This window comes from Phyllostomus hastatus, unplaced genomic scaffold (genome assembly GCF_019186645.2).
Source record: "Phyllostomus hastatus isolate PE091 unplaced genomic scaffold, TTU_PhHast_1.1 phas_contig_148, whole genome shotgun sequence".
NCBI classification, from domain to species: domain Eukaryota; kingdom Metazoa; phylum Chordata; class Mammalia; order Chiroptera; family Phyllostomidae; genus Phyllostomus; species Phyllostomus hastatus.
In genome coordinates, this window is record NW_025333607.1 from 15,804,791 (window position 1) to 15,825,570 (window position 20,780).

The following is a 20,780-nucleotide window of genomic DNA, read 5'->3' on the forward strand; positions in this document are numbered from 1 at the left end:
AAAGCCCTTCAATGTACTCGGCTGAGTTATGGGCTAGACACATGGATGTGGGAGAAATTAGGTGGAGTGTTTAGGGAAGAGAGTTAATGGGGGACTAGCGCATTCAGGTCTAGGTGGTCTCACCTGTAGGCCACACCATGTATTAAAGGGGAGAGAAAAATTGATGGCTATTCAGTGACTCTGTCCCAGGCTTCAGGGACAGGGAAGAATGAACTGAGCCGCATCCTGTGTAACGGAAAATACACTGATTTAAAAGTCAGAAAACATGCATTTTTTAGCATGCTCTCCGCCACACCTTTCCTCTCCCCTCCCCTCCCCCAGGCATGTGACCTGTGCCTTCCCTCCCCTAAGCTCAAGGACCCTTCTTTTGCTTCTGGAACGTGTTTCCCGAGCCTGCCCAGCCCAGCTGGCTCACTTCTGCTACCTCTGCAACATTCTAAGTAAACGTTCTGTTATAATTCAAAAATAAAAAAGAACACTTGGATTTTAGGCTCTTCTCTGCCATTTGGGCTGGAACATGATATCCAGGTTTTTGCAAAGCGCACTGGCTGTCATTCACGAGATGAACCCTCCCTCCTCAAGGTCACGGGATGTATTTCCGCTGGTAGAGCTCTGAGCCGTGACATGCACCTCCCTTCTTCATTCACCGAGTGTGTGTTCTCTGGAAAACTGCAGAGTCTGGCTCGCGGACACCATTCTCTGTGTGACGTTCGGGCTGCCGTGTGCTCAGGAGATATTCCCGAGTGCTGTTACGGATGCTGCAGGGCAGGGCTTTTCCATGTTGATGCCGTGAAAACATAATAATATGACTGGGCTGGGACAGGTGCCTGAGTCCGACCACCCACCAGATTTATTTTGCTGCCAAACAGGTCAAACAAATTCCGCCGAAGGGCTTTGAACTTTCTTGATAGTGAATAATTCACGTTTCATTTTCAATGCATGGGGAGTTATACTGAATTATAAATGTTCAAAGGTACCTTTTGGTGCATTCTTTTTTCAAAGACCTTTTCCCTTTGTCAATTTTTTGTTTAGGATTTGCTTTAAAAAACTATTCTACTTTGTTGGGGGAAAGAGAATCCTTTTATTTATTTTTTAAAGAATTCTTACCGTGGGTTGTTCATCAGTGTTCGAAGCCATCCCCCAGAAAAATGACCTATTTTACAGCCTTTGTCTGTGTGTGTTGACCAGCTCTCGTGACCGGACTCTGCCTCATTCTCATCGCCTGTTGCCCTGTTAGACACCCTCCCACGGGACACGAGCATCGTGCCCGGAACAGAGCAGGCACTCCAGAAACGCCTGATGCCTTTGAAGTGTTTGCCCAGCTGCGTGACACAGGTAACTCTTACCTTCGACCCCTTCGAAAGTGACCGGTCCCCTGACGACAACAGAGCTCAGAGTTGCTCGTGTCTTATTGAGAGCGATCAGCGACTCGGGAATCTGCCTCAGGAGCACCCATTCGACAGCATCGCTCTCTGGCCTACGAAGTTGCGTGTCATAACCCAGGCCGTCCTGCCTTCGTATTGATATATGTTCCCATGAAATTACATCTTTATTTGTGCTCTATATGGAATCTCCAGTGCCGCTTAGATGTCTGCTCCTTTGCCTAAGCTTCCCCTGAACTCTTACTCCGCCCCGCCCCCCGCCACACTGAGAGCCCAAGTCCCCTTGGTGACGACTCGTACTAAGATCAGCCAAGGCCACCAGCTGCAAGAATGACCTTTGTGACCGATGTGGAGGGTCTGAATGCAACTAAGCAACTGTTGTTCAGGAAAAGGCTACCGATCCTGTCATCCCAGTGGCTGTTAATAAGCCCCAGACACAAGCACACCATTGGTTTCCTTCTCAGAAGGCTTCTTTCGATTGTAGCACCAGGATCTCCTTCTTCCCGAGAATTTCATCTTTCACAATTCTGCCTAGTTGTAGTCTCTAGACCCACATTACCTGGGCTTGAACCCAGGCCCCGCCGTCGACAGACTGTGTGACCAGGGGCAAGTTACTTACCCCTTTTTGTGCCTCAGTTTTACTACCTGCCAAATGGACCTGATAACAGAACCTAATATGTAGGGGTGAGTATGAAAGTGAAATAGATGAATCTATGTAAAACATGCTTAAAACAAAACCTGGCATGCCCTGAGTACTGACTACATTGTAGCCATTGTTAGTGACCCCCTTCCCTCGCCCCCTAACCCTGCACCTCTATGAGTTACAATCACACACAGGCAGCCTGGGGGGATGCAGGTGGGATTCTAAACAAAGCAAACTCCGAAGCAAAGGGAAGCTTCAGGTCTTAAGGAGTTCCAGGATAGAAGCCATCTTTCATGTCCTTGCTATTCAATGGAAATTGAAAACTGGGAGAGGTGGGTGTAGGGCATCAGTATTTCTCTCGGCCAGTGTTTCCCAATCTTTGCACGCCTGGAATCTCTTGGTGAGCTTAACAATGTATGAGAGATTCCATAGGCTAGAAGGGGGTTCAGGAAAGGGTGTGAGTGTGTAAACGAGGTCTCTTGGGGGCGGGGGAAGCATGTGGCGCACAGATTTCGTGTTGAAAGCTCTCCTAGGTTTTGGGAAGGTGGTGCTTGTCCATGCATTCACTCGTTCCACATACGGTCTGAGCACCTGCTCTGGGCCAAAAGGAAAAAGAGAAATCATGCTTGGTACCTGGAGAAATCCAACATGAATTGAGCACTGTTTTTGATCTTTAAGTAAATCAAAAATATAGGAAGGGGGACAAGGTCCTTCCCATATTTTATCTGTATTAAAAGGTCACATACAGATCTTTTAATTTTGGAAGGAAATGAATGAAATGTCCTCCATATTTTTTTTGTGGCTGAGAAGTGTAATTGGAAGGTAGAACTTGATCAGTGGGGTGAATGTAAGAACTACCTCTCTGAACTCACAAAGGATGCATCCAAGAATTTTAATTTAGGAAAAAATATCAAATGATCTTAAGAAAGCGGGCCTTAAAACCATGTGATTTTAAAAGCTCTTTCTGGCAGAAATGTGAGGATGTTACTAAGGAAGTGTTCAAGAACACATCAAAAATGGTTCTATGTTACACAAACTGTTTTCTTTCTTTGTCTTCAACAGTTGAACCTTTATTTGCTCCCAATTTATAACCATTAAGAACTTTCCCTCTCTGCCCCTAAACTCCTGAGAACAGTGTTGTAACTAACACGTAACCGTCTAGTACAGTAGAATGAAGTTGTTCCTGGTTTCTAGAGATAGAATAGAACAAGCATTTTATTTTTTCCCACTGTTGACTTCTAGCTCTTTGATGGCAGTCTCACCCCTGGTTTTAAAAAGCACGTGTGCAAGACACCACTGGCATTTCGTCCAGAGAGACCTCAGGCAGTATCTACTTTAACCCTGGAACTCGAAATGGAGATTTCGAGACCTACGTGAGTGGTCCAAAGCAGCCAGCTGAGTGGTCGCGAGTCAGGAACCAGGCCTCAGATCCAGAAGTATCTGCTCAGGATTCGTTTCATAGGTCACTGGGCTCCCAACATATTTTTGATTATGTGTTCCTGTTAGTAAAACACGACAACACAATACCAAGGGTGTTTTGAGTCTGCCCTTTCAATATCTGCTTATTTATTTATGTTTGTGTTTAAAGATTTTATTTATTCATCTTTAGAGAGTGGGGAAGGGGAAGGAGAAAGAGGGAGAAACATCAAAGCGTGGTTGCCTGTTGCATGCCCCCTACTGGACACCTTGGCCCACAACCCAGGCATGTGCCCTGACTGGGAATCGAACAGGCAACCCTTTGCTTCACAGGCCCGTGCTCAATCCACTGAGCTACACCAGCCAGAGCCAGTATCTGTGTATTTACCTGTAAGATGTATACATGCACTGCACTAGTGTATTGTGCACATTATACAATATATTTTTAAGAGAAAAAATGTAAAGGATGAGGTTAAACATAAACAATGTATGGAAGTCCTAGGAATTATTTCCTCTCCCTGCTTTGGAGTGAGACTTTTATCTTCTTAGGGTGACATGATTTATGTAAATGAGATAAAAACTCCTTAATGATTGTAAATGGGACGGAACACACCTCCATCCCTAGCGCCTCATTTTCCACAGTGCCTCAGTCCAGGAATATTTATTAGATGAGTGGCTCAGGACCTGTTTCCACAGAGTTCTTTCACTGCGTCTTTTTTATTCTGATACGTTATGCCACTCTGGTCTGAGAAGAGAGAAGGATCAGGACCTGTGTTTATGAAGCTCAGAAGGTGGACTTTTCTGCTCTGTATTGAAAAACATACTTTTTTCTCCTGCAAATGCCACGCATATCTGTTTCATCTCTCTTTGATTCCCAGAGACAGCTGATGAAAGAGAGCTGTTTTCCCCTTCAGGAATTTCCTTCGGATTATTCTCATTTCGGTGTGCTAATCCTCTGTGTTTGAGTTTCTCCTGCAGAAATTACATCTACCTGAAGGCCAGAGGGTTTTTATTTCTAGTTTGCAGTGCGCGCAGAAGGGAAGCCGTGCCTGCAGGGCTGAGATCTGATTTCCTCCGAAGGAGCCCCCAGGAGCATCAGGGAAGGCGTGGGCTCCGGTGAGGGGGGGCGTGGGGGGGGCAGGGGAAAGGAGGTACCGGCGTAAACAGATGATCCCCAGTGTTTCACACAGTGCTCAGGGTCTTTATGAGCTCAAACCTCAGGGAACCCTGGCATGGGATGACCCTTGGAGGAGTGCCCTTGGAGGAGGTGGAGGAATGGGAGGTGTGGTTGCTGATTTCCAAAAAGACGAGATGTCAGCCATTTTAACGGGAACGATCAAACCCCTCGGGAGGCGAGACTCAGGGCAGAGAGCGAACCAGCCATTAGGTTGGGACGGAAGGTCTTTCATTATGTGCGCAGGCGCAGGCGCGAGCCTTACTGTCTGTTTCCCCAGCCGGGAGACAAGGGGCGTGGCGGCTGTGTCCCCAGGCTTCAGGGACGATGCCAGGGTTGGACGGGAAAGCTGAGGAATCATTACCTCGATGAAAATAGTCATTAACTAGATAATTTTATACTCGTCCGTGCACTCACATCCTGGAGAGAGTCAGGTAGAAGTTCCTCTCTCTGTGTGAACAAACAAACTGGAGGGGGAGGGTCGTGAGAGATGATGGGAGGAGGATGCTTGGTCCTCTCTGTTTCCTCCCGGGGGCGGGGTGGGGGGAGCCGTCTCCCGGGACCCTCGCCGCACCTGCCGGGTCTGTGGTCTGCGTACACACAGCCCATGGGCTGTCATCTGAGTCCCAGACTCCAACGTGTTCTGGGCCATCAAAGGCTTCTAGTCTCCAAAATAAAAGTGACAAGGAATAGAGTGGACTATCAGATAATTCCTCCCAGCTGTGAGATCTGGAGCGCGGCGCGGTCAAAGGCACAGTGTGCCTGATCCAGTTAAGAACTCGCTCGTTCTTTATGGAACTTGAGTATTAAATGGAGCCCCGAGATTCCTGGGTCCGGGTTCCAGGTGTTTACTAACCGGAGTGGGAGAGCCCACAAAGACGGCCCATGAGGTTCTGGGCTTCAGATCACTTCTACCAAACACGTTGATGAGTTAAGGATAAATGAACCAGAAACAGACCATTCGCATTTCTGCGGAAATCCACAGGGTATATTAAGGGAATTAAAGGGAAACGTGTTAGGCCAGACATATTTAAGAATTTAGCAAAACCAAAATCTACCAAAATACTTTAACATTTGCTGGTGAGTCCGTTCCAGTTTATTCTCTTTCCAGTATGTTCTCTCAATTGCTTTAAACTCACATTTCTTTGTGCGGTGTGATAGAGTCATAAATAAAAATAACATATTACAATGAATTCACCGCACTGCTTCCTTATATTAATCCCAAGTAGTGACATTTATCTCAGCTAATGGTGCCACGGTTAGACAGAACCCAAATATTAGTAGATTAAAAACTCTAGAGAATTTGGACTAATCACAAAGAAGGTAAATTGTGAAATGGTGAAATTGAAGTTATGTAATATGTTGAACTTAAACGCTTTCAAGTATGTGGATTACTTTAACCCCCTCACCAGTGTTCAGTGCTCTTTGAGGCGCTGTTCCTGGGTGTTTGGGGGCCGGGCCAACTTTGAAAAGTAAATAAAACAGACACGGAACATGCTCTCAAGGAACACGCAAGGCTGTAACTTAGCCTGTGCCGAGTCATTCCATACTCGGAGGGATGGAGTTCCTTACTGCACAGCTTTAAGCAATTTTATCGGATTTCTTTGTAAAGTGACTCTCACAAAGTAGGGACGAGTCTGCTACCCACATGCAGGAAAAAAACACAAGTCCTGGCCGTTCATAACCGCCGTCCTGGAGCAGGGGCCACAGCTGATCATTTCTCCCTGCACGCGTAGGTGGGGGTGACCCTCCGTTTCAAATTCTTAAAGAGAATCTGATTTTCTAAATGAATTGTCCTGTAAGCAGAAGAGAAAACTGGATTAATTAGATTTCATTCTCCTCATTGGTCTTTTAGGGTCCTCCACACAGTGAATGTGTCTAATTTCACTAAAAAAGATTATGCAAATATGAATGCATAACGAGAGGGCATATTAACTTATTTATGTTCTAACAATGATGTAAAAAGCATGAGGACCCATAGTTTATGCAGGTGCAGAGGTTGAAGGGGAAACCTGGGCTTTAGGTGTCAGAAATAAATATAAGATTGTTACAGAACAGGGCCAGGGGGGTACAATACACTATTACCAAAAGGACCCCCCACTAGGTTCGCTTGTCTGCTGCCAGAGGAAAGACATCTCTCAATGCCAGAGATTTGTGAAAAGGAAAGGAAATGTTTATTTAAAGCTATACAGACTTAGAGTAGTGACTTAATGTCTTCATTAAAATATTGAAGTCCTTTAGGATACCCACAGATGCCCACAGTGCTTCCTTCTCCCTCTGCCCTAATTTGGGGTACCGTGTCCCAGAAAAAGAAGTAGATTCAGGCTCCTGACACCATCAGCTGTGTCATCGGCCAGGATCAAGCTGCGTGGTTCTCCTCTGCAAAGCTGTGGGGCTCGCCACTCTGCCAAAGCTGACTGGTGGTTCTCTGCTAAAGCTGCATGATGATTCTCCCTCACATGGCTGTGGGGGCCCCCACTCTGGCCATAGCCTCGTGATTCTCTCCCCAATGGCTGCTGCATCTGGGCTTTAAATCCCCACACCTCTCTTCCTCTGCAGCCCCAATTCTGACTCCTCCCACAATCAGCTACACCTGCCAGCACTCCCATATCCTTCCAGCTTTCCTGGGCTGCCATAGTGGGTCTGGGCAGGTGTGGCCCCATGGTGTGGAGCCAGTCATCTCCAAGCTCTCATGCAGGTGCTGTAACCAGGGGGAGTTGCCTCCCAGTTATGTCTTGAGTGGAAGTCACTTGCATCCCTTTGGCTCAAAGCATAGCCACAGCTATTTAACATATCTATGCAACCAGTTAAAGGTTATAGATCATGTTAAATGACCATGCCAGAGGTTAGCTGCAAAGCTGTTGCTGTACAAAAGAGCTCTGCATGTTCCTGCTCCATGTGTCCCTTCCCCCAACTCACACCTGTTGGGGGAAGGGGTGAGGACATCCTATAATCTTTCTAATACTTCCTGGACACCTTGAGTTCTGGACCCATTCCAAATCCCTATTTGGGGCCCCCCTCTCAGCTGCACCCTGTTACAATTCCTCCTTTCAGATATACACCCACTTTATAATCATATAAAGGACAATGGATGAAGGTCTCATGTTCTTGTAACTACTTCTGGCTGGACATGGACATCGTCCTACCTACCCTTGAGTTGGGGTGCCTTGAAAGGGGGGTGCAGCACAGAGGGAGTCCTTCCTGTAAGGGAAAGGACCTTACAGAATCCTGGTCAGTTGGCTGTCACCAGGAAGTTGCAGGCTTGGTGTCCAAAGGCTGGCATTGCTGGACCGTTGGCATCCTGGTCATATTCTGGAGGTGACAGATTTGGACAGAGTTGGAAGCACAATTAAATCATGACCACTAAATGACAAAGGCCAAGACTTAGGTAAAGAATGATTTATTTGAGCCCTGGCTGGCGTAGCTCAGTGGATTGAGTGCGGGCTGGGAACCAAAGTGTCCCAGGTTCGATTCCCAGCCAGGGTACATGCCTGGGTTGGAGGCCATAACCCCCAGCAACCACACATTGATGTTTCTCTCTCCCTCTCTCCCCCTCCCTTCCCTCTCTAAAAATAAAGAAATAAAATCTTTAAAAAAAAAAGAATCTAAAGCCTAACTAGGAAGATTTATAAAAAAAAAAAAATGACTTATTTGGAGGAAGGTGTACAAAGCATGCTACACCTATCCAAAACCCTTATGACCCACTATACTTCACTTTGGCTGAGGGGAATATATTAGGATTTCCCTCCTTTCAGATATCTGGGCCCTTTCTGTCCAAACCATCAAGACAGAAAAGGGAAAATCAGTTCTAAAATGAAGCCCACAGACCGCCTGAACCCTTCACCAACCCAATCACTTAGTTCAGCCAAACCGTTGAGTCTCAGGGGCGATGATGAAGATGGGCTCCTTAAGTGAGGCCTATATTGCAACCAGCCACTCAGGTAATGAGGTCATAGGCATACGCCCTATGAAAACAGAAGAACACACAGGTTAAATCAGGCAACAATCCCCAAACCAGTCTCTGTGCCTGTGAGGCTGTCTTTTGGGAAGACATTCAGTTGCAAGGTCCTTCCTGCAATGACATTTAGCAATGGCAATTTGACAGGTCCTCTGTACCTGTAAACTACATCTTTGGTGATATTACAGACCCAGTTTCAACTTTCAAATGAAAATAAACTTTCAAAAGAGTTAGCTATGCTATTCTGATGTTCAATACTGAGCATTGTGATTTTCCTTGAACCATAATTTGTCTCCTTAAGATCATCCTCATTGTTATTAAAGGGACTACTTTGAGTCCTGCTTTTAATTTTGACTGTTCCTTTGCATAAACACACCCAGAGCAGCCTGGATCACTTATGATCTTTAAGTCCACTTTGCTGGAACTCACACAGGGAACCTTCAGGTTGACTTCTCAGTCCACCCCTTGGGGCACAGATATGGAGCCACACATCCGCCATCTGGCTTCGCCTGTACCAGTTGTTTCACTCAACTCCTTGAGGCTTCCACTGTGCCTACAGGTTCCTTTTTAGCCATCTTTCAGGAAAGCAACCTTCATTCCTTCCTTGGAAAGACTGCCATGAACCGCACAGCCAACCAAAGTACCAGGCTTTTCTCATGGGCTTATGGTAGCTTCACAAGTCAATCCCAGTTCCTCAGGGCTTTCTGGTGACGACCAGAACCCAGACATGCCTCCTTCAGGTGTGACACTCCAGCCAAAATCTCAGTTAACAAAACCACTATTAACAACTGGTCTTATTGGATTTATGCAAAGAAACCTTATGTCATCACTCACTCCTTCAGAATGCCAAATTCTGGAGGGATCAGGTGGGGAGAAAAATACAAAGTGTGAAGGAAAATCCATTTCCTTCTGATATCCATCAAGAGTGCATCTCCATGCCTTATACATTCCATTACTAACACCATGTTATTCCTTCCCAAAACGTTCACTTTTCCTTTTTCACTTTTCCTACAGAGTATGAAGTTTTAACCTTTCCTGGAATTCTCAATAGTCTTTTCAGAGCAGATACAGAACAAAGTCCAAAACACCGAGTTCCAGAACAATACACAGGTAGAGGCACTCTCTTGCACCAGTGCATCCATCGGTGCCTCGCAGAGACATGCTCCTTTCAGATCTGGTCTCTGGGCAGAGACATGCCCCTTTGTCTCTGGCTGAAGCACTCATCAGCCCCAAATGACCCTTCCTGGGCCCTGAGCAGCAAAGGCATGCTCCCCAACTGGATATAGGCAACCTTCACTAGGTCTTCAGGCACAGAAGATTTATGATCAGACACAAAACCAATGGGAGAAACTTGCTCCTTTCCTACAAAATCAGAAAACGAGTAGTTGAGATTTCCTTTTTTCCAGGTTTAAAACTTTCACAACCTTTATACATATCTTTACCCATTCAGATTTAACCATCATTCACTTTTAATCCTGGTTCTTTTCCCACACTGGGAAGGACTGTACTTAAACTCAGTACTTAAACTCAGCATCTGGCAGCCAAAAGTCCCCAGCACTACAGGTACCTTCCACTAAAATTCCCTAGATTTGCAGGGACATCCTGCAGATTTCTGAAGCTCAGACCTTGCAAACACCCTATAGGTCAGATGTTCACCCTTGGACTTCAGTTCATGACCTTCAGAATCAGAGCCATCCCCATCAGAACCAGTTACACAGAGAAGCTGACTGGTGCAGTGTCCACACAGCAGCAGCCACACACAGCCCGTAATCTGAAGAGAACCCTTAGCCACCACCTTGCCCAGTTCCAAGATGGCAGCGCCCATGAATGCTGAGTCGTCCAAGATGGCAGCGCCCATGCACACTGGGTCATCCAAGATGGCGACACCCATGCACAACCCACTCTCCGTGGTGGGGCACTCACATGGCTCATCCTCCATTTTACCCAAAATGGCAGCGCACCCACATGGCTTGCTGTCCGATCCCCAACATACATGCAGGCTCGGCTTACAGAGCCTAGGGGTTTGCTTCCTCCCCACACCTGAGGACAGGTTCCCTTAGTGCCACCTGGGCTCACCGAAACGGTAAGTGAGCAAACTGGGGCCACCTGGGAGCAGCACGCTAACCAACCATCATCCCACAGCTCCATGGTTCCAAACGGTGCTCAGAAACCAGTTTCCAACCAGAACACTTTCACGTCTCTGCTCCCTCCCCGTTTTGTTTCCTTTTCTCCTTTCTGGGCGTGAGGGGTGGCCGGTGCCCTCAGGAGGAGCGCAGAGAAATTCTCGAGACGGGGAAAACCCCGAAGTCTCCCTCTCTCGCACCTGAGGGGGTCGGTCTGCCACGGACAATTATCGTCCCGGCGGAGTCGCCAAAAACTGTTACAGAACAAGGGGGGTACGATACACTATTACCTAAAGGACCCCCACTAGGTTCGCTTGTCTGCCGCCAGAGGAAAGACGTCTCTCAATGCCAGAGATTCGTGAAAAGGAAAAGAAATGTTTATTTAAAGCTATACAGACTTAGAGTAGTGACTTAATGTCTCCATTAAAATATCAAAGTCCTTTAGGATACCCACAAACACCCACAGTGCTTCCTTCTCCCTCCGCCCTAATTTGGGGTACCGCATCTCAGGAAAAGTAGAATTCCGTGATTCAGGCTCCCGGCACCATCAGCTGTGTCATCAGCTAGGATCAAGCTGCGTGGTTCTCCTTGGCAAAGCTGCAAGGGGGTCTCCACTCTGCTAAGACCTTGTGGTTCTCCCTCCACCAAAACTACGGGGAGTGGGGAGTCGCCACTCCGCTAAAGCTGACTGGTGGTTCTCCCTCACATGGCTGTGGGGGCCCCCACTCTGGCCAAAGCCTCGTGATTCTCTCCCCAATGGCTGCTGCATCTGGGCTTTAAATCCCCACGCCAATTTTCCTCTGCAGCCCCATTTCTGACTCCTCCCACAATCGGCTACACCTGCCAGCACTCCTATCCTCCCATATCCTTTACTGGGCTGCCATAGTGGGTCTGGGCAGGCGTGGCCCCATGGCGTGGAGCCAATCACCTCCAAGCTCTCACACAGGTGCTGTAACCAGGGGGAGTTGCCTCCCAGTTACATCTCGGGTTGAAGTCACTCCCTTCTCCTTGGCTCAGAGCATGGCCACAGCTATTTAGCATATCTGTGCAACCAGTTAAAGGTTATAGATATGTTAAGTGACCATGCCAGAGGTTAGCTGCAAAGCTGTTGCTGTGCAAAACAGCTCTCCATGTTCCTGTTCCATGTGTCCCTTCCCCCAATTCACACCTGTTGGGGGAAGGGGTGAGGACATCCTATATGTCTTTCTAATACTTCCTGGACACCTTGAGTTCTGGACCCCATTCCAAATCCCTATTTGGGGCCCCACTCTCGGTTGCACCCTGTTACAAGATAACTCTAAAAAAAAATCTCACCCAGCTATACTACTGATGTAAACTTTTGTTTATATCAACAGAAGATACTTACCCTGCTTAAAAACACAGTTGTCATGGTATTGATTATTTTCAGGCTCTCCATATGTCTAGAAGTGACCAGACCTTCTGACTTCATTTTTTTGGAAAAGCTAACATCATAGGCTGACACATTCCATCAGCAAGTGGCCTGTGATAATCAGAGGCAGCTCCTTGAATCTGAGTGTCTTTGGGGACTGTGGTAACTTAGGGCCCTATCATTAGTTGGTGTCTAGGCAATTCCTTGCCCTTATTGAGTCCCATCCCATTGCAGACCTGGCTGTCATGGAATCCCCATGGTGGCTGCTTGAGGCAGGGGTGTCCCAGAGAGGCAGGGAGACACTCAGTCCAGTGGGCCACTCTGAGGAGTGGAGGAGGGGCCCCCAGCACTCTCAGTCCCTCCAGGAGATCAGGCGGGCTGTCGTGTTTTTCTTGTTATTGTATATGCTCAGCTCCAATGTGCGTCCTTTGAGGGTCTTGTGGAACCAACATTTGGAAACTGGGGGAATAAACTGTAGAGCAGAAGCCGGAGACTCTCCAAAGAGCATGACGAAGACATTGGCCTGACTGGCTGGCGTCTGTACCTGAGAACTTATCAGTGGGCGTGAGGAAGGGCAGCGGCTGAGTCTTCAAGGAGCTTTGGTTCTTGAAAGGCTGTGCTGGGTCTTATCAGCTAGGGAGATGGGACTAAATCCTTACAGGCCAAAGGCTGATGGTGCGGTGGGGGGGGGGGGGGGACAGTGGTAGGAAGTCAGAGGCCCGGTCACGGTTTCACAGTGAAGGTCTGCTTGCATCTCGGGATCACGCCAAAGGATGCAAACCGGAGCAGAGGAGGGGTGGAGTGTCGGGCTCCCGGTGGGAAGTGTAAGGGGAATGGGGTCAATCTGAATGAGAGTTGTCCAATTCTGTCTACTTGGGATGCCAATCATGCACTAGAACATTAAATATTAACTCTTAGAGAAAATCTTAAAGCATTCAAGGAACCTATTTCATTGAGAATATCATTCGTATCTACAAAGTAAAGAGGCCCCAGCCATTTTACTATGGAGGGCTTTACAGTCTAGCAGCCTAGTCTATCTTTATAACTTGGAGTCGCTTCATTATATCGATGCCAATATTTGTGTGCTTAGTTCGCTAAAGATTCTGTGAGAAAACAGACCGTATTGTGCTCTTTTTAAAAATGCTCCAATAATTGAAAAACGGACTTTAGAAACAGACATGCTAATGGAAACAAGAAGAGGTATGTTTGGCAGGAGGGCTGGATTTCACAGATGGGATGTAAAAAAACCTGATTTTTTAAATGTTCTGTCCAGTTTTGTACAGTTTAGACTGACCGATGCATTGAATCAAATATTTTATCTATTTTGCTTTTTGGTAAAGTCACAATATGTGGGATTTAAAATAACTAGCCAGTCACTCTAGCCATCTCGACTATATAGCTTCAGCATACCGTCAGTATAATCTCTCTAAGTTAACATGGAAATCTCCTTCAGTTGACGGGAATACATTCTTGGCTTCAGATTAAGGAGGGTACATTTAGCATATGGAAAGCTCATTTTTGTCTACAACGGATTTGCAAACATACACTGGTGCATGTACATGCTTCAGTTTTGTGTACTGGTGATGGGGAACTATTTCTGATCCCCCTTCCCCAAACGCATGCTGCCGTCTCACACCATGTATTTCATGTTTGCAAGAGAGGTCTTCTCTGTCTTACTACCTACGAGAATTCCTACTTATCTTTCAAGTAAGCCTCTCCCAACCCCGCCCTCCTCCCATCATTCACTGAGATATACCCTCCTTTGCTCTCACGCCATGCTTTTCATATTTTTAACAGAGCGATTTCATAAGTGTATAGACCTCCCTGTTTGTTTAATGGCTTCAGAACATAGTGTGTTTTTTTGCATAACATGATCTTAAGAGACCAGGAACAGCAGACAGCCTAGATTCAAACCAAAGCTACTGGCTCTGTGAACTTGGGCAATTCGCTCTTAAGTTTGGGGCTTCTGTGTCTGTACTTAAAAGATGGGGATAATAATGATATTTACCTTATGGGATTTGTGTAAAGAATAGATATGCTAATATATAGATTTTATATATATATAGACTTAGATTCTTTATATAGATTTTTATATATAGGCATATATATATAAACTTAGATTTTTAAGTACTATTCTCTTATTTGTATTGTATCCACAGAATTAAATATATCATATTTGTGCAATATGCATTTATTTCATAATTTACTGGTACAGATGTTGCTGAAAAATCTTAAATTGTGCATCCATGCTTGTGCTATTCATTAAGCCCAAAGAAGAAACTTGGCAATACCTTGTTAATATTAGGGAAAGGTCATTTTAACAGTTCAAGTTAAAGAAAGAAACAAGCTGGGAGGCCATCCGCATCGAACAAATGGGCCAGAGAGCAGCCCCATCCTCGGTGCACGCCTCCTGGGCTCCTCCTTTGATTCTAAATTCCCAGCCCGTAGAAAAATAATGTTGACTTCTGTTTTGAATTTTTACTAATCTAACCTGGCAAAAGAGACCCAAACAAGCTTAAATCTTAGCTAATTTTTTCTTCATTTCCTCTCGAACATGTGGAATATGTTTGCTTTATTGTTTTAGGGAGTAGTTTTATGGATCCTCACACAGGATCCTTTGGTAGGAAAGGTTTTGGCGGAGCGGAGCCGCGGCCGTTCATCTAGTCGTTGTAACTAGGGTGAGTTCCCGAGACCTGGTGGGCCCGTGGGTGTCGCCTTATCGGTTTCTGGCCTTTTCCCTGCTGTTCTGATTTCTGCCACCTCCCTTCAGGACATTTCCCAGGGGTTCCGGGCATGGGTTCCCAGGCTGGCCAGCTCTCCCCCTGTAGGAAGCGACCATCACGGGGGGTCGGTGTTCATGTCATTTCTTCTCCCCGGTCTCTAATCGCTCATTGGTGTTTTCGCAGAAGAACGGCTTTTACCTTTGGTCCTTTCTTCTGAACATCTATTTCAAGAGCCCATTATTTCTCGCTGAAATCTTTTCCTGTGGCTGGGCTTATAATCCTTTCACTCATTGCGAAGGCTAAAAAATCTCCTATTTTTACTCATGGCACCTTCAAGCCCCTTGTACTAAATTTCTACATATATTTTTGAAGGCTTTCTGCATATAACATTTTTTATATCCCTTTCCCCACTTTCCTGTAGTGGCCTGTATTATTCTTATTCTGGTGAGTTTGAACTTGAGATATTTTCAGTTGCTGGATCTTTACCAGTTTCTTAACTATATTTCATCTTTTTTAGTGTGTCTCCCAGGGGATCTCAGGAAACCTGATCAGGGAGCTTTAGTTTTTCCTCCTCCCTCCCTCCCTCCCCCCCTCCTTTTTTTTTTAAATCTTTTTTTTGTTCCGACCCTGCCTCAGGTGTGTCTGTACCAATAGCACAGGAGGACACGGGCGCCCTGCAGATGGCAGCTCAGGAGTCACAACTGCCCTTCTGTCCTCACATCGGCAGACAGGGGTCTCCACTGTGGGACCTTCACGGGGGCCTGGGCACCTTTGGGAGCCTGAGCCTGTGCTTGAACCAGAGCCTGAGCTGCAGCCACATCTGCAGCCTGGGGCTCATTTTGAACCTTGGCCTTGGCCTTTGTCTAGCAGAGAAAGACACCCTTGGTGATGCAGGAAGGAGCATGATTCTCAGGCTTGGGGTGAGCCATGCAGGCAAGCCGACTGAGCTTGCTGCTGCTGCCCTGTGGGATCTTGGCTTGACCTGCCTGGGCTTTACGAGGGCCTTGGTAGCCCCAGAACACGTGCTAATGGCCTTGACGTCGTTGGCCTGCATCTTCTTTAAGCCCTTCTTGTTGTGCTTCTTGGCAGAGTGCATGTTTCTCAGGAACTTGGGGTCTGTCCCTTAAGAGATTTCTACCTTTGTGACTGGGGTTTCTTGATGACGTTTCTGTGCCAATTTTGGGACTGGTTGTGTGTGGCGTGGTTCTTGGACTCGGTCGTATCTGCACCCAAGCCCGTGGCTGCGGAAGCACCTGGGGCCGGAAGAGAAAGCGGTCTTTCTGTCCAAGTCAGTGCTTCAGTGACTCCTATCAGTTCTGAGCTGGCTATTGAACTCATATTCAGTCATCTTATGCATGTTTTCTGGAAAGTTGCATAAAACATATTAGTGTTTCTTCCTTTTCCTTTGCGGTTTTTTGGCCTCAAATCCTTTTTACGTAACATAAAATTGTCTCTGAAACCAAGAATCCTGCATTTTCTCAGTTGAGTTGTCACCATGGGTTTCTGAAATGCTTTTACATGAACAGAAATGGGTGGGCTCATCTGTTATCCCGGAGAAATTTTAAAATGAAAAAAAAAGCATCGAGAGAGAGAGGGAGAGAATAAAGACAGCGAAGAAAGAAGAGTGTGCAAACATAAAGGATAAAGCAAATGGAGCAAAATGTTTAAAAAAAGAATAGAATAAAAAGCATCTCACACTGAAATAAAGCCCTATTTTCCCATGAGGGAGTCGGAAGAACAGTCACTACAGACAAATTCCCAAATAATATGGGGGATCAGATTTAGTCTAAGAAAAACAGAAAGCCAAGAAAGAGTATAATTAAAGAACTTCAAATGAAAGAAATGATTCTTGTACTTCACTACAAAGATCTCCAAAGTAAAACAAACAAACAAACAAAGCAACCCAAAACATAAAAAAGAAAATAAAAAACCCTTTGTTCCTTTAAGAAAGCCGTCCTCCTGGTATTTGGTTGGCCACGGAGGTTACTCTGCCGTTCCGTTGTTTTCGCTCCTGCAGAAATCTCTCAGCATCATGTCTCCTCCCCTCCTGGGCCGCGCAGCGTCTGTTACACACAGGCGCTGTGTGCACCTTAGTCCACTTCATCTTCACTGTCATCTTGTGACGAGACATTTCTATCCCATCTTTCAAACCAGGAAACTGAGGATTCAAGGACTAGTTTCTCCAACTGATTCTGCTCGAAACCACTTTGGGGACAAATACCGAGACACCTGTATCCACACATACCCTCTATTCTCTGTTCTGCTTCAGTGACAGCAGTAAGTTTTAAGAGGAGAATTTTGTGAGAAGTCGAAGAGACAAAAGCCACAAACAGATACCAGTTGGAGTTTAGTATTGCGAGGGCTTCTTAAGGGGCAAAGGTTTGGTCCCAGGGAGTTCCTTGTTTCTGGGCCTGTGTGAACAGTGACGTTGCCCTAAGAAAGGGGCCGCCATGCAGTGTCCTGAGCTGAGACGAGGGACTGCAGCCCAGAGATGGTGTTTCAACTTTGTGTCCTCCAACGGAGCACTTGGTGCTGCCTGCCACCCAGCAGGTACAGAGTAAAGGTCTAGTGAACTCATGGGTGCCGAGAACACAGTGAATGAGGGAACGAGCTGATGATTGTCCTGCAATGAAACACAGGGGTGCGGGGGCCCCACAGCTGGCTGGTACCTGGCGATTACTAGTACATGTGGTTGAACAGCAGTACCAGGAGCTCAGTAAGCCCCTGTTTAGCAGACTTGCGAATCTACATCCACACGCCATCCAGTGACTTTTTTGGCCCCTAGACCGGGAATCCGGCGAATGACAATTGCCTTGAGTTCCTCTGGTGTTTCCACAGCTCTTGAGAACAGAGGAAGTGGGGGGTGTGGGTCGTTAGCAGGGACTCCAGCAGTATCCATGCCGCTCCTAAGTCTGCCATCACAGCTCCATGGGGCACCCTTGTGGCCCCCAGGCCCTCGGAAGAGAGGCAGTGTCCCAGTTCCCTCCACGCAGTGGGTGCATGCCATCTCACCACTGACACAAAGCCGGCAGAGAAGACTCCTGAGCTGTTCGCCAGGCCAGCAGGCGTGCACGTTGCCGTAGCTGAGAGGCAGCTGGGGTAAAGTAGGTCCACGCTCGGGCACTGCAGCCAGACCGCCTGGCCTTGGTTTCTTCCCTGTGAGCCGTGACCTTGGGCAAGTTACTTACCTGTGCTTCTGTTCCCTCCTCCTCTATAAAAGGTGGCCAGTAATGGTGTCTGTTGCATAGTGCTTGAGTGAGGATCAAATGAGCTGATCTATAGCGTGGATAAAACAGTGCCTGGCACTTAGTAAGCACTGATGTGTTGGCTGTTATTATTCTTACCGTAAGGCAGCTGTTTGCATAATGGGGAGGAGGAAAGAAATGGGCTTTAGGGAGTAAGACCCACACGAGACAGAGAAGAGGTGGCAGTGGGGGGGGGTGTAATGAGGGCGGATGTGCAGAGGCACCACTGACCCTTTGCACCGCCTCGTTGGCTGGCATCTGTGCCATCCCAACACGGGGACAGGTGGAGGAGCGCACAGCGCATGCTGTGGGGGGAGGGGAACAGGGAGAAATTCTGGGAGGGGGAGAAGGGAAGTTACCCAGAACAGCTGCCTGGCGCTGACTGTCTAACTAGGCCTCCCCAGCAGTCGGGTGGGAAAAGGGCTGGTGGGTTTCCAGGTGAGTTTCAGGAAGAGGAGGAAGCAAAGCAACGACCCGGCAACCTGACGTTTGGACCATGGCAGGGACGTGAACTGTGAGGAAGAGCTAGAGGAGCCCGCAAAACAACAACAAGCCGCTCATCTCCAGTTGTCCTCCACGCTGGGCTGCGAACCACGCTTCTGTTCGGACGAGTCGTCAGGAGAAGAGGCCGAGGACTCGGACATGGAAAACTCCACAACCAATGTGACTGTGACCCGCTCGCTGCTCCTCTGCAGCTGAGCTGCATCTATGCAGCACACATAAGGGAGACACTTTGTAATTACCCGGTTTGCTCGATCAGGTCCGGCATCCAAACTGGATTACTACTCATTTTGGTACAACTAGTCAATGCAAGATACCCATTCAGAGGCTTGAATGATCTAGTTTAGCTGTCCAAAATGATCAGATTAATCAAATTCCAATGAAGCTTTGGTTTGAATTGCATCCAGTTCTGATTTTTCTATTCAATTGTTTTCTACATCTGTAGCTGAAAATAACAGTCCAATCTAAGGGGATTAAGAACAAGCTCAGATAATTCAGTGATAACATAAAACATTTTAATCTTTATTCCTCTATTACAAAAAACATCAGTGATCACATCTGAAAGATACACAGTCCCCTGGATGCACAAGTCTGTCAAAATGGGACAGTCAGAAATCTCTCCTCCTCGCTCACCCGCGTTCTTGCACACCTTGGTCGGACGTTTGCTGCTGCGACGGTGGGTGTTGCAGACGGCCCTGGGGCAATTGCTTGGGACAGACACTATTAAAACAGCTTCCACGCTCATCTTCCTTTGCCTCTTGAACCTTTTCCTTCTCTTTTCTCTCCTCTACTTCTTTCTGTGCATTTCTTGTTTGTTTCTTCAATTCTCTCTTTATGCTTCCCTGATTTGGTAAGAATGCCCCTGGACCCAGTTATTTTCCCCTAGACACCTTAAGTTGGGGTTTAGGTGACACGGTGGAAAATTCCAGTGCCCTAACAGGCGTTGCTCTCACAGCCCCTGGACAACCCGCCGAGCGGCCGAGTTAGGGTTGGAGTCCTCCTCCTGCCTCCGTGCATCTGTCTTTCCCTCCCGGATGCTCCAGTTTTTGTGTTTTAGGCAGCCGGCAACTTCCTGTTGCCCTACGTTCACATTTTTCTAATCGCCCCCATGCAAACCCACCCTTTTCCCGAGCTACATACGCTACTTAAAATATTCCTGCCTTTCAGTTACATCATAAAAAAACCCTTCTGCCCTTGCCCTGGTGGGGTGGCTCAGTGAGTTGGGCATTGTCCATACAACACAAGTTTGTGAAGGCACCATACTTAGGTTGTGGGTTCAATCCCCAGTCGGGGTGTGTATGGGAGGCAACCGATCTATGTTTCCTTCTCACATCAATGTTTATTTCTCTCTTCCTCTCTCTCAAATCAATAATAACAAATGTTCTCAGGTGAGGATTCAAAGCAAAACAAAATATAAAAACTTCTGCCCTCAGTGTAAATATATGACCTAAGAGGAAAGAAAACTTATTTAACAAACCACGTGTGTGTGCTTTCAAAATCCATCCACTCCCTGTGTGCCCTTCACCGAGACAGCCTCACCTCCCTCGTGGGCTGTCCCACTGACCGTGAAACTGGACTCCCGGCCCCTGGCGGGCTCCCAGACGCCCCTTCTCTCTCTATGCAGAGTGCTTCTCCGACAGGGGTGTCCGACCGTCCGGCATCTCTGGGCCACACATTAAATACATGGTGACGTGTAATCACAAAACAATCTCATCACGTTCTAAGTACATGTGTGATTTTGTGTTGGGCCGCATTCATAGTCCTCCTGGGCTGCACGTGGCCCGTGGGCCGCAGGCTGGACACCACTGCGTGCCATGAGCGAAGGTGTCATCCTTCTACTCAGAAGACTTCTCGGCTCCCCAGCTTACGCAGAATAAAAGCCAACACCCTTAACCGAAATGGCCACGGCGCAGGCTCGGGCTGCTTGCTGGCCTCTCCAGCCGTCCTTCTGGCTGGCCACTCGGCGGTCACAGCGCCCTCCTTGCTCTCGAGGACACCGCAGGCGGGCCCTGCTTACCCTTTCTGCAGCTCTTTCCTTCAGCCGTTACATGTGGCCCCTCCCTCCCCTCCTTCAAGCCGGAACACCTCCCCAGTGGGTCTTCCCCAAAACCGTAATTCAAACCGCACCCTCCTCGGCACTTCCTGTCCTCCCGGGCTCCTCCCCGCCGCCCCCACTCGGCCACGACCAGCACGTCCCATGTCACGTGTTATACTTAGGCATGCCC

General features: G+C 47.4%; 1 pseudogene; it reads right to left on the reverse strand.

The window, feature by feature from the left end:
* Window positions 1–15,504: 15,504 nt before the first annotated feature.
* On the reverse strand, window positions 15,505–19,300 carry LOC123832009 (annotated as a pseudogene).
* Between the last annotated feature and the right edge of the window lie 1,480 nt (window positions 19,301–20,780).